This window comes from Mustela putorius, unplaced genomic scaffold, assembly GCF_011764305.1.
Source record: "Mustela putorius furo isolate JIRA1106 unplaced genomic scaffold, ASM1176430v1.1 tig00003932_pilon_pilon_pilon:0A:0A, whole genome shotgun sequence".
Taxonomy (NCBI): Eukaryota; Metazoa; Chordata; class Mammalia; order Carnivora; family Mustelidae; genus Mustela; species Mustela putorius.
Window position 1 is genome coordinate 7855995 of NW_025422077.1, and position 26506 is coordinate 7882500.

General features: G+C 42.7%; 1 long non-coding RNA gene across 1 annotated transcript in view; it reads right to left on the reverse strand.

Annotated features, from left to right (window-relative positions):
- Positions 1–2985: 2985 nt before the first annotated feature.
- LOC106006323 overlaps positions 2986–26506 on the reverse strand; it is a 60687-nt gene continuing 37166 nt past the window's right edge. Inside the window, exons 5-8 of the long non-coding RNA XR_001180305.2 lie at positions 8438–8547; positions 7400–7634; positions 3579–3761; positions 2986–3137 (exon numbers count right to left, since the gene is read on the reverse strand). This is a non-coding gene — a long non-coding RNA (uncharacterized LOC106006323). The remainder of the gene's footprint in view (positions 3138–3578; positions 3762–7399; positions 7635–8437; positions 8548–26506) is intronic.

Below are 26506 nucleotides of genomic sequence, written 5' to 3' on the forward strand. Positions count from 1 at the left end.
AAAGGAAGGTATCTTTCGTTGTTAGGACTCGCTAGGTACCAGGCACAGGGGCAGCTCCAGAAGTTCTAAATAGAGCTCGGAGCAGCTTGGGGATGGAGCAGGGCGTGGGGACATGTCTTAAGCTGCGGACACACTGTTCAGGGAGGCCGTAGCTGAGCTGATGAAAACTGAGAGCCCAGTTCCCCAAAGGCAGTCCTTGCTGTCTTCCCTGACTTAGCACACTTCACATGCTGTCGTGCCATTTCATCTTCACGAGTTTCAGATGAGGGCTAACTCAGAGAGTCCGTCCTAAGGCACACAGTCTCTTTTGGGGGCAGAGCTGGGATTTGAACTATGATATGTCTATGTCTGCTTCCCAGTGTCCTTTCTTCTCTGCAGCAGCCGCCACAAGTCAGGAACAGCTCCGCACTTTCTTAGAATAGCAGGGTTTGGATGGAAGCTTGAGAATACTCTTCTTGTACAAAGTTGTGGTCCTCCAGGACTTTAAAACTCGGTGGCTGGACGTCCCAACACACAATCTTTAAAATGCAGGTTTCAACAATTCATGTAACATTACAAGACTATTTACAAAAGCAATAGGTACTCATTGCAGAAGGCTATAAACACATTCGAAAGTAGAAGGAAAATACAAAAACACCCATAATACCATTATGTAGTTATAAGCACATTTTTTATATGTTTCCTTAAAACCTTACTGTGCACACACTAATTTTAAAATGAGTTTTAAATAGCGAATATGATTTAAAATGTTTAAAGTACAAAAGGGTTAAGAGTGAAAAGTCAGGGTTCCTCCTCCCCAGGCCTAGCCATCCTATGCTTTTTCCTGGGAAGCAATCACTATTACCAGTTTTTTATGTATCCTTTAAAAGCTAGTCCGTGCAAACGTAGAAAGAATTGTCATTTTACAATTCTCTTTATTTTAAAAAATGGTACATTTTAAAAAAAAAGATTTAGGGCCCTGGGTGGCTTGGTTAAGTGTCTGCCTTCAGCCCGGGTCATGATCCTAGGGTCCGGGGATCGAGCCCTGCATTGGGCTCCCTGCTCTCCGGGAAGCCTGCTTCTCTCTCTCCCGCTCCCCTTGCTTGGGTTCCCGCTCTCACTGTGGCTCTCTCTGTCAAATAAATAAATAAAAATTGTTTTTAAAAAAATTTTTAGAAAGATTTATTTATGTTAGAAAGAGAGCATGGGTGAGCAGGGGGAGGTGCAGAGAGAGAGGGAGAGAGAGAATCCTCAAGCAGACTCCTGGCTGAGCACAGAGCCCAATGCTTGGCTCAATCCAATGACCCCGAGATCATGACCTGAGCCCAAATCAAGAGCTGGGCGCGTCATCGACTGGGCCACCCAAGTGCCCCCAAATGGTACATTCTTTTATGAGTAAATATAAACATACTGTTTCATGCTCTCTTGACCTGACCCACCTTCCATCTCCTTTAGAGTCATGTCTCCTTCCTAGCATTTCACACTCATATTCACTCAGGAGGTTGCCTAGGCCAGTCAAAATCGCCTTAAAATCTGCCTTTCTGGTAAATCCAGTGTGAGAGGGACCAAAGTCTTGAAATTTTTCCCAAGATCATCCGGTAACTATTGCACCGAAGAGACAGGAACCAGAAACCCCATCACCTGAAGCGTCTCTTTAGCAGGGCGGCACATATGCAGGATGTGTGACGTTCTGTCACAGCTCTCTGAACAACGTCCTTCTGGTAAATTAAGTCTTTCTAAGTAGGAAGGGTCACTGGGTCTAAACAACTTGCCTGTTCTACCCGTTACAACTCTGACTTCCAAAACTAGTCAAGCTCTTTGCTGCCTTTGCAAATGCGCTTGGTCTTTTCTTCTAGAAACTTGTTCCACCACCCTCACAACCTCCTCAGCTCCCTTCTTTACCCGGTGCACTCCAGTATATATATTACATATGTGTGTGTGTGTGTCACTATTAAATTAAAGCAATATTTTCTAACCTCAATTTCCAAACTAAACAAGTGACAAGCATTACCTACAGTCGTGGAAGCAACCCAAAGACTGAACCACAAGCAGCCACTGAAACAGAAGCTTATGAAAGCAACACAGGAACGAGTTAACAGTGGTTTCAGGAATGTGAATTACCTGCGCACAAGAATAAAACCCCGAGGGAAACTTGGCCAATTGCTCTGTGGCGATGGTGAGAGCATCATACATTAGGGAAGAGATTAAAGATGGTCATAAAGGGGCGCCTGGGTGGCTCAGTAAGTTAAGCCGCTGCCTTCGGCTCAGGTCATGATTTCAGGGTCCTGGGATCGAGCCCCGCATCAGAGTCTCTGCTCAGCGGGGAGCCTGCTTCCTCCTCTCTCTCTCTGCCTGCTTGTGGTCTCTCTCTGTCAAAGAAATAAATTAAAAAAAAAAAAAAAGATGGTCATAAAATGCTTGCTAAGAACTTTGGAAATCTGTTTATTGTAAAATCAAATAAAGATGCAGAAAACGGCATGAAACGTGTTTAACAGCGCGCTTGAAGGCGGATACCCTTACCTACCCGGCAGGTGAAACAACGCTGCCATTTCCTTGTCGCCTCACCCTGGTTCCAAGCCCTCCCCCCCCCCCCCCCCAGCTACTTACCCACTGTCCTGCCTTTTACGGCAAGTACTTGCTATGAGGATTAAAGAATTTATTTACTTACTTGAGAGAGACAGAGATGGTGACAGAGATGACAAGAAAGAGCATGAGTGCGGAGGGGAGGGAGAAGCAGGCTTGGCGCTGACCAAGGAGCCGGATGTGCGGCTCCAACCCAGGACCTCGGGATCATGACCCGAGCGGAAGGCAGCTGCTCAGCCAACGGAGCCACCCGGGGGCCCCTAGCTCGGTGTTAAAACATAGCTTTATCACCCAAATGTGCATCCCTGGACTATGATACAGCTTAGTTTTTGTCTTGCTCATCTAAAAATGTTTGATACGCCTTTTAAATCTCTTTCAATCTATAAAATCTCCCCTCCAACCCGCTCAGTTCCTTACCGTTGATCCGTTGGGGAGCCCAGGCCGTGTGCCCCGGTTTCTCCGAGGCTGGATGTTGCTGGTGGTCAACTGGGGGCCGCTCCTCCCGCAGCTCCCGCAGCTCCCGCAGCGGGGTCCAGAGGCTGCCACAGGCTCAGGTTTGATGCGGCTCCGCTGCCCTGGGAGGAACCACAGGTGGCCGCGCCGTTCACCTGGGGCTCCCTCCCTGCCCTCGGACACCTGGGGCTCCCTCCCTGCCCTCGGACACCTGCTGGTCGGGGCGGTCAGACACGGATTTGCTCGCAGTGTCGGTGCACACCCGGCCGTGGGCCCTAGGAGTTTGCTGCTCTGACGGCTCTTGTGACACAGAGGAAGGCACCAGGCTCTCACTGCTTTAGGCCAAGGCTGGCCTGGCCTGCGAGTTCATTCCCTGACCCCACACCCGCGAAGCTCCGGGAACCGACACATTCTCTCCTCTTCCACCCCGACGCGCTCGCCTGCCTCCCACTTGTTACCAAATACGACTGACGAGCATACTGAAGGGGGTGCGACGAGGACTTTAAAGTGTGAAACTATTCCAGTGACCTCGCTGAAAATTCTGAAATGGAGCTTCGTCTTACCTTTTATCATCTGAAGGCACTTTGGGCCCAGGGGCATTTCAAGCAACACAGCAGTCGCCTGTCCCTGGCGTCAGTGACCTCTGACTTGGGACGACAGTGGACCAGCACGGGTCGTGCTAACAACCAAGATGTGCGCAGCGCTGTTCTCTGAGGAATCAAAAGCACCTCAGTGGTCCATTTTTCCTGAGGAAGGATAAATAGATCCTCTTTTTGCAATCAGGCTGAGTGACACGCCCTTGGCACCTCACACGGCAATGACATACCGTGGAACTGGGGGAGTCGTCCCTGGCCAAGCCACTACTTCCCACCCAGGACGCTGCACGGCCTAACGGCTCCTCAAAAATCTCGTTTTTCCACAGAGCAGTCTGAGCGGCCTGTTTACAGGGAGTTTAGATCCTATTTTCCTCTCTTCCTCCACTAAGGACTTCAATAACCTGTCGCGGCTGCCACGGAGTCCAAAGGCCTCGCCAGTCTGCAGGCAACATGTGGTCCTTGAGCCCCAGCCACCCACGCTCCTCCCTGCGCGCCCCACGTGTCCCCCTGGGCTGCCCACCTGCTAGGGCTTCCCCGTCCCCCCGTGTGGCGGCCCTTCTCAGCGTGGGCCTCCCACGCTCTCCCCGCTCGCTCTCCCTTTCCCTGTCGGTGTCAGCAATACCTTCCTGGACCACCTCCTAAACCCAACTGCCCCGACACTCAGCCACTGAACATCCAATAGGAGAAAACTGTTGCTTTTGTCTTTTCAGATTACTCCTCATGATGCTTTTAAATTGTGGTCCAGATATAAATTTACCAATTTAACCATTTTTACGTGAACAGCTCCATGGCATTCCGTCTCTTCACACGGCTGGGCGGCTAACACCAACGGTCCACCCACAGAATCTTTCCGGCTCCCTTCACTGAAACTCTGTGCCCCTCCAACAACTCCCCATTCCTCCACCCCTACTGGCTGGCACCACCATTCTCCTGTCTGTGAATGTGGCTGCTACTGGTATTTCACCTAAGTGGAACTGGTAAACATTTATCCTTTGGGGTCTGGCTTATTTCACGTAACCACTAATGTCTGCATTCTCACATGGGTCAGAATTTCCTTCTCTTTAATACTCTTCCCGTCTATGTCCAGTCCATATTCTGTGATTCCCTTCATCTGTCGATGGGCCCCCGGGTTGCTCCCACCTCTTGGCTACTACGAGTAATGCTGAACATGGGTGTCCAAACATCTCTTCAAGCCCTACTTTCAGTTCTTTGGGGCCTATACCCAGAAGAGGAACTGCTGGATCACATGGGAATTCTATTTGTAATTTTATAAGGTACCACATACTGTCTTCCAGAGACCGCACTGTGTCATCATCTCCCTTGCCAATTTCTCCACATCCTTACCAACATTTGTTATTTTCTGGTTTGTTTTTATAAATCCCATCCTAAAAGGTAACTGTTTTCATAATTGCCTTCATTCTAAAGGTGAAGTGGCATTTCATTGTGGTTTTGAAGTGCATTTCTCCAATGATAAATGTCTGGTGTCTTTTCATGTTTATTGTCCATTTGCATATCTTTGGGGAAAATGTCTATTTATGTTCTTTGCTTATTTTTATTTTTAAATATTTTATTTATTTATTTGACAGAGAGAGAGAGAGAGAGATCACAAGTAGGCAGAGAGGCAGGCAGAGAGAGAGGAGGAAGCAGACTCCCTGCTGAGCAGAGCCCGACTTGGGACTCGATCCCAGGATCCTGAGACTATGACCCGAACTGAAGGCAGAGGCTTTAACCCACTGAGCCACCCAGGCGCCCCCTTTGTCTATTTTTTTTTTTTTAAAGATTTATTTATTTATTTATTTGACAGAGAGAAATCACAAGTAGATGGAGAGGCAGGCAGAGAGAGAGAGGGAAGCAGGCTCTCCGCTGAGCAGAGAGCCCGATGCGGGACTCGATCCCAGGACTCTGAGATCATGACCTGAGCCGAAGGCAGCGGCTTAACCCACTGAGCCACCCAGGCGCCCCCCCTTTGTCTATTTTTAAATTTTGTTGGTTTTTTGCTGTGAGGTGTTGGAGTTACTTATATATTCTGGATATTACCCTTTTATCAGATAGATAATTTGCAAGTATATTCTCCCATTCTTTGGTTGTCTTTTCACTGTGTTGATAGTGTCCTTTCAGGTACAAAAATTGTAAATTTTGATAAAGCCCAAATTATCTTTATTTTTTCATTTTGTTGCTTTACTTTGGGTGTCATATCCAACAAATCACTCATAGTTTTTAAATATGTTTTTATCTGAGTTTTTGTTTCATGAATGTCTACCCCAATAGACTATGCATTTCACAAAGGCAGAAACCCGTTTCCCTCACCATCCTACCAATGACTGGCAGGTGTTCCAATACATGTATCTGTAGTCTGATGAATGCATACCTTCTGATGTTTTTAATTTGTGATACAGTATGGTACCCTAATAACGTGCACATTTATATGAAAAATACTGACTGACAAATGTGGTTTCTGTGTGCTATTTAATTATCTTTAGCTTGAAAAGTCACACTAAATTTAGGTGCATGCCTTTAAATTGGACCACAAATTTCAAGAAGTGTTGGGGGAAAAGATTAAACACAACAGAAATTATATCGGGGGCTTGTTTTAAAAACACTTTCCCCCAAAACCTTTACAGATCAAAAAGGAAAAGACTAAAAACAATCTCCCAAGTTAAGCCCATCCATTTCAGGCATGAGGTCACTGGATTATATATTTCTTCGTTCTTTGTTGGCAGTTTTCCAAAGTGGTATAGACCCACTTCCTAGCTTAAGAGATAGCCTGGATAAAATGCTTAAAAAGCCTGTCTTTCCTTTCTGATTTGGTTAACTTTCAGGAGGAAGTTAAAAAGCATATTTTCTGCCTCTGAGATCAAGCAAACCCAGAAAGGGCTCTCCAGTTCTTCCACTTATCAGCCTCTAGGATTTAAAACGGAACGGGGCTTGTATTGCAGTTGAGAAACAGCAGGGGGAGCTCATGAGGTTTTTAAGTCAGCTATTACCAACCACTGCCCCCCCCCTTCCAAAGAAACAACTTCACATTAAGTATCAACTGAAGAGTTCCAAGGTCAAGCCCAAAGGAGAAAAGGAAGCAACAAAAATAAAATTCTCCTAATGAGAGGTGAAAATGGCCAAAATCAATTTCATAATAAAAGACTGATACAAACTAACACTTAATCCAGGCCCACAAATCCAACTATCCTTACGTAACATAATAAGCCAATGTACCTCGGGTGCCCAAGACCCCATGACTGCCCCAAGCCTTTATTTATCTTTCTCCTGTGTCCAAATTAAGTGATGAGGCAGCTGGCTTAAAAGCAATTATACTTAAATTGTCTAAACATGTTTTTTTTTTAAATATTCAGTGAATTTCTTTTTGGGGAGCAGCTTCAATTGTGTAAAAAAAAAAAAAAAAAAGAAAGAAAAAGTGGGTTGTAAACAGCAGAATAATAAAAAGAATATACAAAATATAGCCCGTATTCACTGGAAAGAGTGAGGGGAACCAGAAGCTACATACTGAGTTTTAGAGCTGGGCTAAGAGTCACTCCCTGTGAGGACAGGAGTGGTGTGACAGATATGAACAGTGGAGTATTTCCTATTGAGGGAGAAATCCTAGCAAGTGACACTCGCTGCCATGATGTCCTTTGAACCTCTCAGCCTGGGAGGCCAGAATCAATGGTTGGTCATCACCGGCTTTAGTCCTGAGGCCCAACGGCGAATGGAGCGGAGAAGCCTGGCCAGCAGTAGGCAGAGGCTCAGGCCGCTCACAGGCCTCACCAGGACTAGGAAGGGCTGTGATGTCTTACCTTTGCTCAGACTCTGTCAACAAGTATGATAGGTGAGTGTCTTGGAACACATCTGGAAGTAGCTGTCGCCTCTTCTAGGGGGGCTAATGTTGACATTGGGAACACAGACGGATTTTGGCGAGTGGCCAGAATGTCTTACAAACACCATAGGTTCAGGGTCTTATCTTGGTTTGTGATCAGTGCTTCCCGAAGAGGATGGATCTTTCCTTATGTTATTTCAGGATGAGTATCAAACCTTCAAACAAAATATTGTGAGTTGTAATTGTACCAACAATGAGAGATCTAATTTGGAAAGCAACTAGGATAAATACATGTGTAGAAACAGAGGCCAGCTCAGTTTCAGGCTATTGAGTTTTCTGTGTCTTCACACGATTTCAAGGGCTTACAGAAAAGCAAGCTGCTTATACTAGAGGGGACACTTTCAATAAACTCCATCAGATGAAAGCATGCACGAATCATGCATAATTATGAATTATGATAATTTAATTTTCTTAAAAAGATGATCAATTTCCCCCCAAAACTAGATTAGAATGTATTCTTGGGTGAAAATATACATTCAGAAAAGAAATGAAACCATAGGAAAAAAGGTCAGTGCAATAGTGTGACCTTAAAAAAGAGGCTCTTTAAACAATATAAGGCTTCTTACCTCTTTAAAAGAATATATATTTTTCCTGCACGAAATGCATGAGGTTCACTTCATCTAAATCTTTAAATCCTTTTTTTATGATAATTTTTGGAAACTCAGTTTTTAATGATCTTAAATAACTTTTGGAGGAAAAAAGAAAAGAATAAAGGAAGCTTTGTTTTCTACATACTAGTTTAATTCAACTGCAACAAGAAGAACCTCAGAACTAAATCCAACTTTTATTTCGGTTACAAAAAAAACATTGAAATTCACCAGAAATACCACCAAAAGTCCCTGGTGACAGAAATTCGCTTACTTCACAGCAGCATCTACAAGATCAATAAACAAGTAGTAAACGCCCTGGAAGGAAAAGAAGTCCTTGAATTTACAAGTTTAGTAAGCCCCATACTTACCCGGTAGACCGCTGTCTCCAGCCATACAGCTCAGAGACTGGCGATGTGTCTGATAAAGATGGCCGGTGGCAGGCTTTTCTCATATGGGAAGTACTGACTATTCCAATCACCTGTTGAATAACAAACCCCAAAGTTATCCCAGTTATCGTTTCCCTCCATTCTGAGCACCCTGCGCAGAGGTGAGGAGCCTATACAGAGGGGCCCTCCACTGCTCAGGTAGGTCTTTGGTCCATGGACGTGCTTACCGCTCCCGTCACTAGGGAAATGAGATTCAGAAGAAGACCTTAAGGTCAGATGAGAAGGGACGTGAAGCTGGCCTCTCGAAGGAGCTCAGGATCTTTCCCACTCATCCTGGTGTGCTTTGTTCCACAATAAGGATGGGTCAGGATGTTGCGTTTTACTCCTCTCCACAAGGCCAAGGACGATTTTATTGTTTGCTTTAAGAGTGAATAAGATATTTCTTCTGTTGAGTTATTTCTGCAAGTACTGGCTGCGTGGGTGTTCACTGAGTATGACAAATGTTGAGGTGTTCAGGTATGACTAGAGTCTAGGAGTGCTAGATTAAATAAGAATATTCCAAGCCTGCTTCAGACCACCCATTTCCAAGGGCTTCTGAGTAGACAAAGATGATGAGACATAGCAAAGAAACACTTCTAACAAGCGAAAAATTCTACCCTAACCACTAAGCGGAGCTGGAGTGAGCAAGATTGAACTTAAAGAATTTCCTATTACCAAGTCTGATTGGTGTAAACAGCAGAACCAAAGGACATTGTAAAAACAGTCCAACCTGCTTTCACTGGGGCTCATACCCAAGGGCCAGCTCTGTATTCTGGAGTACGAAGCCTGAACACCTGGGGCTATTTACAAAGAAGCAGAGTAATGAGGGAATGACACTGAAGGAGTAAAAAAGATGTGGACTCTGGATGCCTGGGTGGCTCAGTCGGTTAAGCATCTCCTTTTGGCTCAGGTCATGACCCCAGGGTCTTGGGATCGGGCCCTGCATGGGGCTCCCTACTTAGTGGGGAGTCTTCTTCTTCATGTGCATTCTCTCCCTCTCTCTCTCTCTATCTTATTCCATAAATTGGAAATGCTTTATTGCTTTCCAAATAAGAAAGAGCTAAAATTGCTTTTATGGCTTAGTGTGTGATGGGTTTGTGGGTCGCAGTTTTTGTTATTCCTGGGGTTGTCTGTTCACTACAGTCTTCCTCCTGGGAGTGTGAAGCTTTCTGGTTTTTTCATGAACTGCTCTTCACCAGGCTCAGAAACATCCACCGGAGATTTCTCATCAAAAAGACCGGATGCCCCTCCCCTGAAAAAAAAGATACAACCCTTTCTCCTTCGTAATATATACTGCCAATTGCCCCAGTGTTCCCAGCATTAACTGTGGGAAAACAGTAACACACAACACAAACTCGTGATGCAAGCATTATGAAGTTACAGTTTCTCATCGCTGTCAACATCCCCAGATGATGGATCTTTTAGAGGATGAAGTTTTTTAAAAAACAGCTTCAAAGATGACACAGACTGATATAAACTCATGACATTGGTGTCTGCTGCCTGAAGATTCATTTGAGCTGGGAATACTGTCAACGCACGAAATGTCACTGTGGTTGGTGTTCGTCTTCTTGTGCGCCGTGCACACCATGTTCTCTTTCAGAGCTTTCTGAGCTGAGGGGTTTCACTGACAAGGTATCCTGACTTCATCTGGAGCCACGATTTCTTACTTCTTTAGGATTCAGATGATGGAACTGAATTCTTGAAGGGCTCTGACAGTTCAGCCTAAGTTATCTGCCCTTCTGGAAGACCTAGAAATGCACCCATGTATATCAAAATCCATTCTTAAAATTGTATCACATAAAAGGAAATATATGAGGAGATTATAAAACTTGTGCAGATTTCCACGTGGGTTGCGGAGGCTACGTTTTCAAATTTTCATTGAGTGGTGAAATTTTCATTGACATCTCCCTTAAGTACTCAAGACACTCACCATCACTAAAAAGTAACAATTGTAAGACCCCCACATAACATAGCTAGTTTTTAATTCCATGGTCCAGAAGAAGAAAGAAGAAGCAAAATTATAATGAAGGGCATCTGGCTAGTTCAGTCAGTAGAGTACGTGACTCTTGATCTTGGGGTTGTGAGTTCGAGCCCCATGCTGGGTATAGAGATTACTTAAAATAAAATCTTTAAAAAAAAATTACAAAGAAAATCTTGAAAATCCCCTAGTCTTGACAGTTAAAAATCATGCAAAATTTTTTCGGGAATTTTGAAGGATACTGAACAATTGACTTAAAGGGTCTGAATTTTTTGGGGGCACCTGGGTGGCTCAGGGGGTTAAAGCCTCTGCTTTTGGCTCAGGTCAAGATCCCAGGGTCCTGGGATCGAGCTCCTCATCGGGCTCTGGGAGTCTGCTTCCCTTCCTCTCTCTGCCTGCCTCTCTGCCTACCTGTGATCTCTGTCTGTCAAATAAATAAATAAAAATCTTAAAAGAAAAAAAATAAAGTGTCTGAATTTTTCCATCAATCACAATTTGGTCCCCATTAATTAAAGGCTTGCCCCCGGGCGCCTGGGTGGTTCAGTGGGTTAAGCCGCTGCCTTCGGCTCGGGTCATGATCTCAGGGTCCTGGGATTGAGTCCCGCATCGGGCTCTCTGCTTAGCAGGGAGCCTGCTTCCCTCTCTCTCTCTCTCTGCCTGCCTCTCCATCTACTTGTGATTTCTCTCTGTCAAATAAATAAATAAAAATCTTTTAAAAAAAAAATAAATAAATAAAGGCTTGCCCCCTCAGGAGGGGAGAGAATGACCAGTGAATGGGCAGTGGCGATCCTGGGGGAGGGGAGCTCAGTTACAGGAAATGAAGGCCCAGCCCACAGGACAGGGTCACAGAGACTTGTGAATTAGACAGGACTCCTCCCGCCTCTGTGCCCGCAGCCCAAACAGAATGTGTGGCCTGAGTGCAAGAAACTGGCTGCAACCTCCCAAGCACTAAAAAATAAAAGAAAAAAAGCACCCCCTCACCCCCAACTCCCCAGTGAAGGCCAGCATGCTTCTCAAAAGACCCTGTAACAGTCCGGGCGACAGAGTGGGTGGGCGCCGAGGCCTGGTGCTGTCTCTGACAGGGCACCGAGCAGGGCCAAGAGGCCCAGGAGACCAGACCCAGGCACACCCAAGGGCAGGGGGAGAGAAGCCACGAAAACCCGGTACCCCTAACGAGCGGCTTTTGCACTTGGGTGAAGGAAGCTAGTGACAGAAACCTTCCAGGCTTTTGTGTGGGGAAAGGGCAGGCGCTGTCCATCCTTTTTGGGGGGGCTGCTAAAAAGAAGGACTTTCAGAGTCTTCACGAGAGACGTGGATTTTAAGGGCAACCTTGGGTCATACAGAGCTAATCAACCGAAAACAATGAGAAAATGAGCCTGACCGTCAGCGAGTATCTGAGGACTTTATCAAAAAGAATTAGAAATGGACAGATTCACTGGGAGCTGCAAAGGATCAAATCTGCAAGGTGGCATTGTGTGGCCGGGATTAAATTATTTATTCATTGTTAATTTATTTATTTATGTATGTGCAAATGACCTTGCTGCTGCAGGTGCTAAGGGGCCTCTGAAAAGGCTGGGTTTTTAGATCCACGCCTAGAATATTGGTCCATTTAACTCATTCTTTCCTTAAGGCGATCAGCACTGACTTTTATCTAAGGAGATAGAGGAGGAAAAACCGTCTGTGTGCAGGGAAGGATGCAGGACTTGAGCAGCCCTGAGGACCCAAGAATTTCAGCTCCATTCAAGATTCTGGGGAAGGCTCCATGCAGTTTCATGTCCAAGAAATTAGCAAATGAATGCTTATGTCAATATGCGAAAAATCCCTGTTAGTTTAAACAGATAAAAAGCCTGTGGGGAAACCCCAGAAAATGCAGGCTCTTTTTCTTTCCCTTTTTAGTTAATTTAATTTTTAAAAGAGGGCACAGCCCTTCTGGAGTTCTATGGAAACCCACAGATGTCAAAAAAATGAAAAATAAAAAATGGTCTAGTGAGTGCTTGATCTTGTACATGCCTGAATTGTCTCAGTGTAACTACTGGAAGAAATAAGGAGATTTTATCAGCCATGCTTTGTACCATGATCAGTATTCGGTAATGTCCTGCCCAAACTGAAAAGCGGAGAATTCATCTTTACCTCTTACACATGCCTCTGGCATGAAAACATATAATTACTCGGTAAGTATAGCGACAATTTATAGGGGAAACCTGAGGGTGAAATCAATAGGGGCATTCTTATCTCTAAGTTTAGGCGAATAATGATGAACGAAAATGGTCATCCTGTGTTCCCGGTGACCCGGCACAGTGGGGACACTGTGTCGGACATGACCTTTGGAGGAAGAGCATACAGGAGCTCAGCGTGGGGGCCTCAGACAAGAAGCCATACATACTGAAGCCGGCGACCTCATGCCAGTGAGTCCTCCTTAAGGAGAGAAGGAGAAAAGCCCACTGACTTTGCAAAAGAGATACAAGACAGCTAAAGATCCCTGAGGGAGAATCCTTCTAGATCGGCAAGGGATGTTAAACAAATGATCTGACTCAGGAAACACCGCCTTTCAGAATATACACTACCTCTCAAGGTGAATTAGAAACCACTCTTGAACTACGAAGAGGTAAGCTTTCCCCAGAGGAGGCAAGGGTGGGGGGGAGGGAAGTTGGAAGAAAAGCAGAAAAAAAGAAAGAAAAGAAAACCCAAAAAGGAAATGTCTTTATTTATTTTTAAAGATTTTATTTATAACATTTTAAACATTTATTTGACAGAGAGAGTGAGTGTAGGAGCACAAGGGTGGGGTGGGGGGAGGCAGAGGGAGAAACCAGCTCCCCGCTGAGCAGGGAGCCCTATGCGGGCTCCATCCCAGGACCCTGGGATCAGGACCTGAGCCACCCAGGCACCCCAGAAATATCTTTAAATACAGATTTTGTTTTACATATTCAGTTGGTGCCTAAACTATAACAGATTAGTACCCAAGTGGTAAACCAACTATTAAGTTCTAAAGGAGAAAAGGGACAGTACAGGACTTTTCCACACTGCCAAGCACTGTTAATTTCTTCTCCACTATTTTGCAAGTTGTAGGCGCTTTGATGCTAAGTGCCAAACTGCCCCAAGAATAAAAACTTCAAAATAATTTCTCCCCTCAAAAACTTCTTAGATTTGCCTGACAATAAAGGGATAGTCAACCTAAAATCAATAATGGTTATAATTCAAAGCCTCATAAAATTATGAATTCCTTAGATAGATTTTCAACTTCTGAATCCCATAATTTCTTTCCTTTTCTTTTTTTTTTAAAGATTTTATTTATTTGACAGAGAGAGATCACAGGAGGGGGGATGGTGGGGAGAGGGAGAAGCAGGGTTTTTGCTGAGTGGGGAGCCTGACGTGGGGCTTGATCCCAGGACCCTGGGATTATGACTTGAGCTGAAGGCAGACACTTAACTGGCTGAGGCACCCAGGTGCCCCCATAATTCATTTTCATATGTTAAAGTCCTAATCAGTTTGTGGCACATCACAATTTAATATATGCCTGGTCTGAACAGGAATTTTAAAAGCTTTATTTCTGGGTAGGTTTTCATTCATCGAATGGATAGTAAGGTATTTGAAGTAATGAAGCAACATATTAAAATTTTTCCCCATAATGAACAGATGATCCTCTTCCTCATTCCTCAAATTAAAAAGGATTTTTATTTTATTTTAGTAACTATAAAAAGTAAGTGAAGATCCATTCCAAGGTATTTTAGAAAAACAACTAACTACAAAAAAAAAAAAAACCAAAAATAACGCTTTTCATTCCTGGTAGAAAAAGACAGAACATGTCATTTAAAACAAAAACAAGGGCACCTGGGTGGCTCAGTAGGTTAAGTGACCAACTCTTGATTTCAGCTCAGGTCATAATCTCAGGGTTGTGAGACTGAGCCCCAAGTTGGGCTCTGCACTGGGCGTGGAACCTGCTTAAGATTCTCTCTCTCTCTGCCCTTCCCCTCCCAAACTTGTACTCTCTCTCAAAAGAAAAACAATTAAAAATTAAAAAAAAAAACCCCAACTCTGACATTCATGTATTAGCTTATGCTCTGAAAGTGATTTACAATTGAGTAGTAACTTTGGAGAGATAGAGTTGAAATCTTTCAATAACAAAATGTTTTGTGGAGGGGAAAAGAGAATCTTCATCTTTTTTTTTTTTTTTTTTTTTTTTTTACTTCTTTTTCATCTGTGAAGTTTGACTTATTAGAAACTATCAGGGCAGAAATTAGCAGGTGTCACCAAAAGAGACTCACTTTAAAAATCAGCACCATAAGGGGCACCTGGGTGGCTCATGGGTTAAAGCCTCTGCCATCAGCTCAGGTCATGATCTCAGGGTCCTGGGATCGAGTCCCGCATCGAGTCCTGTTTCTTCCTCCTCTCTCTCTGCCTACTTGTGATCTCTGTCAAATAAATAAGTAAAATCTTTAGGAAAAAAAAAAAAACAGCACTGTAAGAATGCTCAGTTAGTAGACTGTGTTCAGAAAAGAGTCAGATGGAAAAAGAATTCTTAAAAAAAAATTTTTTTTTTTTGGATGGGCTTTAGCTTTACTGGAAGCTCAGGGTTGGGTTCCACATCCCACCACCACCAAGGGAACAGTGCCGTGGAGGGGGAGTACCCCACAACCCCTACCTCTGGGAATCTTAAAATTTTTAAGTACCAATTTTTCCAATTAATTTTCTTCAGCAATATCAAGTTTGCCAAATGTTGTTTGTAAGCTTGAAATGTCAAAATAATCATTCAGAAATAAACACAGACCGAGTGCCAAATCTTATCATTACATTATTTTGCTTTTTCGTTGAAGTACTTGGAGATCACACGTCTGCTCATGCAGAACGTGAGCAGATGCTCTGGGTTGGTGAAGCCATCACCTGATGCTGCTCCCTAGGAAGATTCGGGGAGTTGGCCAAGAAATTAAGAAACTGCCCTTTTTAAACCCTAAAGTCATGCAGAACAATTAAAACAAGGAAAAAATCAATATGTAATACTTTATTGTGCTCTTTTCAAGTCATACATAGGGATTCATTCTCTCTTTTTATAACTACAGCAATAAGCAACAGCAGCATGTGCTGGTTAAAAGCCTTAGAATGTTCTAGGCATTGTGCTAAGCAATTACCATAGATGATTTCATTGTAGACTCAAAATAGTGCACGAGGTTGGTATTATTACTTCCATTTTTTCCACCTTTTCCATTATTTCCATTCATCAACAAGGTTAAGGAACTTGTCTCAGGTCAGACAATAGTTAAATGACAGAGTTGGATGTGAACTTGTGCCAGTCTCATTTCAGATTCTGAGCTTTTAGATACAATGTTTCTGCCTCTTTTAAGCACCTTTTCCTACTTCTTCTTTTTTTTTTTTGTCTTTAAGTGACTAAAACTTATTGCTGATTTTCATTAAAAACTCAGCCTTGTATTTACCACTAAACAGGCCATAAGAGGGTGCTTTTCTTCAGTGTCATCTCATTTGTCCCTAAAGACGGACAGCATTCTGGGAGGGCACAAGTGGCTGTTGGCTGCCCTTTCCCTGGCGCCTCTGGCTCTTCCCCGATGTCCGTGATGGGGCTCACCAGCTCTCCTGCTTCCCGGTCTCATAGCTGCTCTCAGGAGAACCACCGTTCTCCTTTCTATGCATTTTTTGCTATCTCCTCTCCCATCTAGTACTTAGTAGTGCCTGATCATAACACACATTTATATGTAGCATTTCTATGTATTAAGCACTGATCTAAACATTTTACATATACTAACAGTTATATCCTCATATCAACATTATTAGGCAAGTAGAATCATTAATCCCCATTTATAGATACTGAACAGAGACACAGGTCAAGTAACTTAACCAAGATCACACTAGGAAATGGTACAGTTCACAATCTAATCAATTGACTACATTGTGTGATATCACCTTGAATTACTTATTTGCATCTTTATTGTCTGCCTACTTCTACAATGTAAAAGGAGAAGAATTTCTGCTTTACCCATCACTAGATCAAAAGCACTAAGAACAGCGCCTAGCATTCAGTAGGTGCTCAATAAATATGTTGGCTGCCTGACAGCCACCTTTCAGCTTTCAAGAGCATTTCCCTGACCCTATAGATATTGCCAGATAACACAAGCTCCTCTTTAACTTCATGTGCCATGGCTGGTCATTCGTGGGATATCAGGGGCAATCTTTGGGTCTTTTGCTCTTTTACTTTTTTTTTTTTTTTTTTTTTTTTTTGGTGGTGGTGGTGGGGAAGCAGAATTGGGCTATCTGCTACAAAAATCAAGTGCTTCATAGCCTCAAAGCTTGCAGGTCTCTGAGACGGAAGGATGAGGCCATGGAGATGCACTTCTCGGTCTTGCTCAGCACCCCGGGAAGTTGATCTCTCCCTCCAATCTGCTTTATTTCACTTCTTGTGCCCCTCCTGGCTGCTGACTGGGTTTGTCCGGAGAGAGACAGCACAGGGGGTGGAAGGTGGGGAGGAAGTTCTATCCCTGATGTTCTTCTGCCTTGGTGCCAGGGTTTTGCCAGCAGCTGCTCCGTCTGTGGCTGTCAGGTCCTACGGGAGGGTCCTCCTCGGAGCGGTTGATGACTCCCCTTCCACAGCTCCGCGGGCCCCTCGGACAGCACTGCCTCCCTTTGCTACTTCCGGCCCGATGGGAAGGTGTTCCCACTGTGCTAGTTCCTAGGTATCTCACCATCCTTGACAGGCTCCCTCAATCCTGCTCACACCTCCGGAAATGGTTCCTTCATGACATACTCTTCAAAAGCCCGCTGAAAACGTCTTCCTGCCGGGATGCCCTGGCCCCGTGTGCCATCTGCGGCAACACTCCTCTCTACACAATCCCTAGTTTCCATTTGCCCGCATCCAGCATTTGAAGGAGTCTTCTTCATTTCTAGGCTGTTCTATTTAATAAAATGTCATTCCTTTGCCAGAGGCAGGGAAGATCTGCTTCCCATGAAATCCTATTTCTGCCTTCTGGAGCGCACAGAATAAGCCTCCTCTTTCCTCCACCTGACAGCCCTGTAAATATTTAAACACAGCTGGCGTGGCCTCCCCCAAATCTTCTCCTCCCCAAGCTAACTACATTCAATTTATTTTCCATTATATATCTCTCCATGCCCCATCTAAGTGCCTGAAAACAAGGGAGTGAAGAAACAGGGGAATAAATTTATAATAATTGATAGGTGTGAGGGTAAGATCAGAGTACCAGGAAGGAAGCCCAATCTGTCTGCGTCTGACCTTACCCCTGGGGCTGATGTGTCAACTTCGCATCACACATTTATTATTACCATTTAAACTTATATATCACTTAACTCATCCTTTTATTCTGCATCTTTTATATTGGTAAAATATACATACTATGAAAGTTAACATTTTAACCATTTTTAAGTATACAGTTTGCCATCATTAAGTACATTCACAAGGCTGTTGTGCAACCAATCACCACAATCCATTTCCAGAACTTTTACATCACCTCAGTCTGTACCCATTAAACATTAATGCCCATCCCTGTCTCCCCCACTCCTAGTAACCTCTATTCTATTTTCTACCTTGTGAGTTGCCTATTCTAAGTATCTCTTGTAAGTAGAATCACACAATATTTGTCCATTCATGTGTAGCTTCTTTCACTGAGCATAATGTCTTTTGGATCCGTCCATGCTGTGGCACGTGTCAGAACTCCATTCCTTTGCAAAGCTGCACGACGTTCCACTGCAGGGACAGGGCACATTCTGCATATCCATTCATCTGCTGATAGACTCCTGGGCTGTTGTCACCTTTTGGCTATTGTGAATAATGCTGCTGGGAACACGGCTGTGTAAATACCCGTTGGGAGTGCCCGCTTTTAATTCTTTGGATATATTCCTATGAGTAGCACGGCTGGATCATGTGGTAATTCTATGTTTAACTTTTTGAGGAACCTCCAAACTGTTTCACAGTGGCTATGCTTATTTACATTCCCGTCAGCAATGCACAAGGGTTCCCGTTGGCCTGAGTCCTTGCCAACACTTGTTATTTTCTGGTTTTTTGATAATGGTCATCCTAATGGCTTTTTCCCTTAAGCCCAGCTTTATTGATATAACTGATACACAATAAACAGTGCATATCTAAAGCATATAATCTAAGTTTTGACATACATATACACTCGTGAAACCACCACCAGGCTCAAGATTATTGCTGTATCTATTATTTCAAAAGTTTCCTCAGGCCTCTTTATAATCCCTCCCTCCTCCTGCTTCTCAGGAAACTTCAACCATTTTTTTTTTTAACCCTATGTATTTTGGTTCCCCTATCCTGCCTTATTCCCCATCTGTAAAGCTAATCCCTTGGATCAGAAGATGAAAGCAAAACTGCCTAGGAGATATATCCAATAGCTTTTACACATACCAAGTGCACCCCTCCCAGAAAGCCAGAAGAAGAACAAGTGTCAAGAACAGAATGTCTCTGAACTTGCAGTCTCTGCTTATACTTCCCTTTTTCCCAGATAAATACAGAGAAATCAGATTTAAATTATAGTTGCCTTTGAGGTAAGAATTATCACTCCAATTTTATAGATAAAAGAGCAGAGGCTTGAAGAGATTAGACAACTTGCTCAAAGTCCCATGACCCAACACTAAAAGCACAAACCATAAAAGAAAAATTAGTTAAGTTGGACCACATAAAAATTTAGAGCTTTTGCACTTTAAAAGATACCATTAAAAAAATAAAAACACGGGGCACCTGGGTGGCTCGGTGGGTTGAGCCTCTGCCTTCGGCTTGGGTCATGATCCCAGGGTCCTGGGATTGAGCCCCGAATCGGGCTCTCTGCTTGGCGGGGAGCCTGCTTCCCTCTCTCTCTAACTCTGCCTGACTCTTGGCCTACTTGTGATCTCTCTGTCAAATAAAGAAATAAAATCTTAAAAAAAAATTTTTAAAAATAAAAACACAAGTCACAGAGTGGGACAAAATATGTTTGTCAAATCATATATTATCAAATCATATATCTTATAAAAGGCCTTCATCAGAATATATAGGGAGCAAATAGAGGGCAAAAATTAAAAAATAAAAAAGAAGATATAGAGAGGATCTACAATGACCAATATATAGAGAGTGCTCGACAACTGACGAAAATTTTTAAATGGGCAAAAGATTTAAACATACATTTCTCTAAAGAAGATGTGGTATATGTACACAATGGAATACTATGCAGCCATCAAAAGAAATGAAATCTTGCCATTTGCGACAACATGGATGGAACTAGAGCGTATCATGCTTAGCGAAATAAGTCAAGCAGAGAAAGACAACTATCATATGATCTCCCTGATATGAGGAAGTGGTGATGCAACATGGGGGCTTAAGTGGGTTGGAGAAGAATAAATGAAACAAGATGGGATTGGGAGGGAGACAAACCATAGGTGACTCTTAATCTCACAAAACAAACTGAGGGTTGCTGGGGGGAGGGGGTTCGGGAGAAGCGGGTGGGATTATGGACATTGGGGAGGGTATGTGCTTTGGTGAGTGCTGTGAAGTGTGTAAACCTGGTGATTCACAGACCTGTACCCCTGGGGATAAAAATATATGTTTATAAATAATAAAAATTAAAAAAAAAAAGAATCTAGTAAAAAAAAAAAAAGAAGATATACTCATGTCTAACAAGCACATGAGAAGATGGTCAAAATCATTAGTCATTAGGGAAATGCAAATTAAAACCCCAAGGAGATACAACTAGACACCCACCAGGACAGTTATAATAAAAAAAGGCAGGCAATTGAGGGGAAGAGAGAAACTGAAACCCTCTTGTTATTGGGACTATAAAATGGTACAATTACTTTGGAACACAGTTTGTTAGTTTCTTAAAAAGTTACACATAAAACTATAAGACAATCTAGCCATCCCACTCCTAGGAATCTATCAGAGAAATGAAAACACATGTCCACACAAAGATATGTACACCAATGTTTGTGGCACCGTTATTCAGAAAGTCAAAAACTAGAAACATTCTAAACATCCATCAACTGATGAATGGGTCAACAAGATGTGGTAGACCCACACGCTGGAACCCTCTCGGGCAACCAGAATGAATTCCCGACACATGCTACGACATGGATAAACCTTAATGACATCAGGCTAAGTGAAAGAACCCAGACCCAAAATATATATTGCATGATTCCATTTCTAAAAGATGTCTAGAGAGAAACAAATGCATAGAGACAGAAAGTAAATGGGAATGTTCTAAAACTGGCTAATGGTGATGGTTCCACAACACTATAAGTTAACATGGATCATTGAGTTGTATACTTATAATGAGTGAATTTTATGGGACATAAATTATACCCCAGTGTACCTGTTTTTTAAAAAAATCACACAAATGGTAAATGGTAGTACAAAATATCAAGGAAAGTTATCGTGAAGGATTTATGAATAAGGAATTTATGCAAAGAAAGGGGCAGGAAGTAGAATATAAGTTTCCTCAACCTCCCTAAAAATTCACGTAAGCTTCTTTAGGGGGTTACAGTAAGCAACCATACTGTAAATGATTCTTTCATAAGAAGCTATTAATTATATTTATACCCTTTTACTGTGTTTTGGATTTCTTGCAGTTTTTCTTCAGTCTATTATACTCCCCAAGATTCTGTTAAGTTCCATACGGGGTGAATAAGTTTCCGTGATTTTATTTTAAACTCTGTTTGATTTGAATTCCCGCAACTGAAAGCACTTAGTAAAGAGCAAATAGTTACTGTGAATGTGTCCCTGTGGTCTAAAAACAATCCCTGAGCTTCTCCGAGGACATCTAAAACTGCTTACTGAGCTAATTGCACCAACCATGTATCCACAGTTATTATTTCTGTGTAACAGTGGTTATTACTTACGAGCAGTTAAGGCTTCGCAGATATACACAGAATATTCCACCACAATTATCTGTGGCAGGAACTCCGTCTCTGCCACAACCCCAGCTGCCCTCTCTCCTGCTCTGTCTCCGGTCCTGGCTGGGCACACTGCTGCTCAGAATAAAGGACTACATTTCCCAGCCACCCTTGCAGCTAGATTTATCCCTAAGCCTAAATTCTGGGCCACCTGTTGTAAGCAAAAGTATTGTGTGAGATTTCTGGAAATGGTGCTTAAAGTGAACAGACTCCGATAAAAGTAACCCCCTTTTTGCTCTTCTGCCTTGTCCCCTTCTCCAGGCCTGCCAAGAGAGCCTGAAGGGCCAAACTTCAATAGTCATTAGGACGAGGAGGTGACATTTAAAGATGAACAATGAGCTTTAGGATGGTAGGGCAGCCTGCTTCCCTGGTAATAGCCTGGAGCTAACGGGTAATATCCCTTCTGGGCCGCCTGCCTCCATTCTTCTCTTACGGTTTGGGGGAAACACCTCTATTTTGTTTAACAGACAGAAGCCATGTTTCTTTTACTCACACAGAACCTCCTCCTCATGACACACTGTCTAACAGAAAAAGAATCTGCTGGAATCGTTTCTGTAAGGCATGAGAGAGAGAGAGAGAGAGAGAGGAGAGCGAGGAAGTAACGTCCGAAAGCTGCTGGCAGTGTGTCTGTGAGCCCTCAGCAGCGGGGATACAGTGGCGCTCTGTAGCCATGGTTACGCCGGCCACAGCTGCTGTACTGGAAGTCATCTCAATAATAGGATTTATCGAACTATACTTAATGAGGGCTGCCCAGTGAGGCAGCAAACAGTAAACATGCACACTATCACATGTTCATTTCCTGAATCTGATTTATCTTTTCCAAAGATTGGAGAATTATCCTAAGGTGAAAGCCAAGTCCACTAGGAGTCCCTAAAATGCTGATCTAACCAGAACTTTCCCTCAAATCACCAAGTCTCCAACTATTTTCAGGTTCTTAAAATTCTCAAGAATACAGTACTTATTGACTGGGTAGAAGGTGACTATATTATCTAGTGGTCCTTATGTGCATTTATTAGGCACATAAATCATGTACATTCAGGCTTAGGATGGCTGTTGAGTCCCACTGTGCTTGCCACTTTCAAGCGTTCCTTAATGAACATAATGGGGTGGCTCTCTCCGCACTTCGTGTAAATAAATGTTTACTGAGTATTTCAGATGAGACCGAATTTCAAGATTTTTACACCCACAACAGTGGTGAGATAATGTGCCTGCCAATGTCCTCAGTGAAGAACTACAGGCTTCTATGACTGATGGAATAAATGAGGGTTGGTAGTTCTGCTCTGGCACAGATGTATGTGGTACTAATTTAGGCTTAGAAATATTAAATGACTAAGAAAAGTACTTAGACACATAAAAATTAATTCCTGAGATTAACCTTTCCTCCAGCGGCCTCAGGAAGTTATCTTTTTGAGTCTCGGGTTCCTTCGTGTACCAGAAATAAGATGGACAATATGACCTCTAAGCTTCTTTTTAAGGCTCGCTTCCTATGAACATGAATTTTCTCCTGGGAGTAACATAAAACAAAAACAAAAAGAAGTAAATAACAGTAAACTGCATTGTTTTCTGATTTGCCGACAGGAAAATCTGGGGGACTAAATCAACTCACATCCCAATGTCGTTAAAAGTAAATGACTTGGATACTGTGACAAATGAACTTCCCTTTAACATTTCAAGTTACTGGTTATTTTAGACCATTAAAGTTTACACAGTAATATGTTAAAACTAAAAATACATGGTCCTGTCAAAATCAAAAGGAACTTGGCATGTAACTATTTGTCCTTTCCTAATACTTTCATTTATTTAATATTTTTAAAAGATTTTATTTATTTGAGAGATTGAGAGAATAAGCAGGAGGGTGAGGGGCAGAGAGAGAGAGAGAGAGAGAGAGAGAGAAGGAGAAGCTGCTGAGCAGGAAGTCTGACGTGGGGCTCAATGCCGGGACCCTGGCATCATGACCTGAGCTGAAGGCAGACTCTAAACTGACTGAGCCACCCAGATGCACTTTTCCTAATATTTTTAACAGGCGTACTTGGTATACACATACCCTTAGATACCTGCTCTGGCTGAGAGAAACATATTCCAAACTTATCCAATGGGGTGCATTTGCATGTGGGAAAGAAAGCACTCACAAAATCCTTCTGTTTGGGGGTTGTTCAGAGGTCTTCTCCATAGTTTAAAGTTCGGGATGTGATCAGTCTGGTCAGCGCACCTAACCTGCCCAAGCTGAAGCAACCTTCAGGGGTCTGGAAATTAGAAAATGTGGCTGAGAAGCTGCTGGGCTGACAGGTCGAAGGAGAGCTCTACTTACTGTGGTGTTTGGAGACCGTGAGGTCCTCTCACAAGACATCTTTTGGGGTGCCCAGGTGTCTCAGGTGATTAAGCATCTGACTTCAGCTCAGGTCATGATCTCAAGGTCCTGGGATCGAGCCCTGTGTCAAGGTGTCTACTTGTCCCTCTGTCCCTCCCCCTACTCGTGCTCTTTCTAACAAACAAATAGAACTTTTTTTTTTTTTTTTAAAGAAAAAAGACATATTTTAAGTTCCTGGAATTTTAAATCTCTCTGAAATCCCTTCAGTTCATCAGTAAGAACTAACTGGGCAGACGTTAACAAAAGCTGCGTATTAAGAAGCGACTCCTAAAATAAATAAATTTAAAAAAAAAAAAGAAGAAGCAACTCCCACTGAACCACGGCTCCTCCTCTAATTAATCATTCCATATTACTTTGTAACACTAATGTATTCTTATTGCTAAATCACACCAACCAATTCTGGAGTCGGTAAATTATGGGATCCGAGACCAGATCAGTGGTTTGTTAAAATCAAACTACTTGACCAATACTCTAAAATTCTTTTCCTAGATAATTTAGTTGAACAAATGTGATTAAATCAGAGAAAATGAAGGAGAAAGTGGGACTGGTAACTAACCTCCTCCATCAATAAAGCTATTCTGTAAACTGTCAGAGAGTTCTAGTTAAACATCAAAGATGAAATGCATGAGTTTACTTCCACTGTTTCCTAAAACCCTTCTAAAATGACAGTAAAGGAATAAAAATGCCATAAACTCACAAGGACAAAGCACAATAGTAAAGACAACATGGTATAAGAGATGGCAACAAAATTTTGATGCCAAAAAGCACAGGGACAAATGGTAACTGCAGAGCAGAGGTGAAGCCTCGGTCCCTGAGCAGAGGCATGCAGACAAGAAGACTTATTGAGCATCTGATGTATGTAAGTGTTGTTTTCATTTCTGAGGATCCTGAGGTTTAAAAAAGACACAGAAATTCCTGCCTTTGTGTAGCTTATATTCTAGTATATAATGTATCTATGAAACTAGACAGAATGCTATATGAGGAATAATCACCACCTGACTCCTACAAAGAGCTCTAATAAATTCAGAACTATTATAACCATCTCCGTTCCTACTCCTCTAGTTCAGCCCCTTGGATTTTTACAACAGCTTGGAAGAGGTCTCCTCGCTGTAGATCTTACTACCACCGCCCCAATTCATCTTTCTCAGAGATGCTAGAATGGTTTTTATTCAACCAATGCATCTTGATCAGTTTACTTCTCTTCCTACAAATCTTTTAACAGTACTTGCTTGCCTTTGGGAGAAAATCCAAGCTACTTAGTCATTAAGGCTCTCCACTACCTGCTTCTTCCTTCTCTTTTCGACAGCACCATCCACAGCCACCCCCTTCCATCCATACTGAATAACAGCTTATAATTCTTTAAATCTATAATGCTTCCTCTTATGCCTCCAGACCAATGGTTTCAAAAAATTATTTCAACCAACAATAAGCAATGCATTTTACACTGTAACCCAGTGCAGTGTTTTCCTCCCCCTGACTCACCCCATCAAACACACACACACACACACACACACACACACACACACACACGGTGGTGGGTGGGGGGAATTTCATGGAAGAATACTTATCCATACTGTGTGAGGTGTACTCTGATATTTTCTGTTCTGTTTGTTTGTTTTTTTTTATGTTGGTCATAACATATTAAATTGATTTCATGACCTGCTAATGGTCTAAATCAAATGTCTGAAAAACATTGCTTTAGGTCTTTGCACACTTTAATGTCTCTGCTTGGAACACCATCACCTTTTCTTCTTCTGGTTAATTCTCATGTGTCTTCAAGACCTAATTTAAAGTGCTCACCCCTCTCCTTGCTCCCTGGATTAAGTATCATCTGTGTTTCTGTGGCACTTCATGTACACCTGCTACTCCCTATTACCATGGTCTCCTCGTTGGTTTGTTCCCCCTTCTTGACTGTGAGCTTCTAGAAGACAGTGATAGAGTTGCTCATATGTGCCCCTGCTGCCCAGGAAACAGTGCCCAGCACAGGGAATACTGGCATCTGAATTCATCCATTCCATTCTTGGGTCATTTTTTTTTTTTCCTATTTGAATGAAACAAGCTATCTCCAGGGATCTCTCACACATTTCTATAATAGAACCACCCAGAAGCTTCTACCTTCAGGAAAGAGCTTTTCACTTCCCATTATGATTTAGAGTAGCAATTTTCAAACTCTCATTCCAAGAGCCCCTCTAAACTTTTAAAATTAGTGAGCGTCCCAAAGAGTTTTGATTTATGTGAGATTATATATTTAATATCTTAATATGAATTTAAAATATAAAATATAAAAATATTCTAGTATTTAATAAATACTTTAATATATATTTATATTTATCACACACATCATGTAAACTCTGGAAACGCCACTCTACACCTGTCAGAATAAGAGTGAACAAGACAAAGAACATTTTAGCATTATTATGAAAACAGTCTGACCTCCCCACACCAGCCCAGTCTTTGAAAGGGTCTCAAGGACTCCCACAGTTTGAGAACCACTACTACAGAGTACAAGCCATAGATATTGTTGCTCGGTGAGGGCCAGTCTATAAATAAGACCTCTGCTTGTAGCACCCGAGCTTGGAACTAATTGAGAGATAAAAGAGTGTCATAGGGGTCAGTTTTACTATTGATAGAGCTCTTGGATAATGGCAACAATGATTTTTCTAATATTGTAACTCCAAAACTTACCACCTAATCATAGTGCTAACAATTGCAGCTTTCACCCTGTAAGAGCAGATTCCCATAAAACTCTTGGCGTGGAGCGCTTCAACACGCA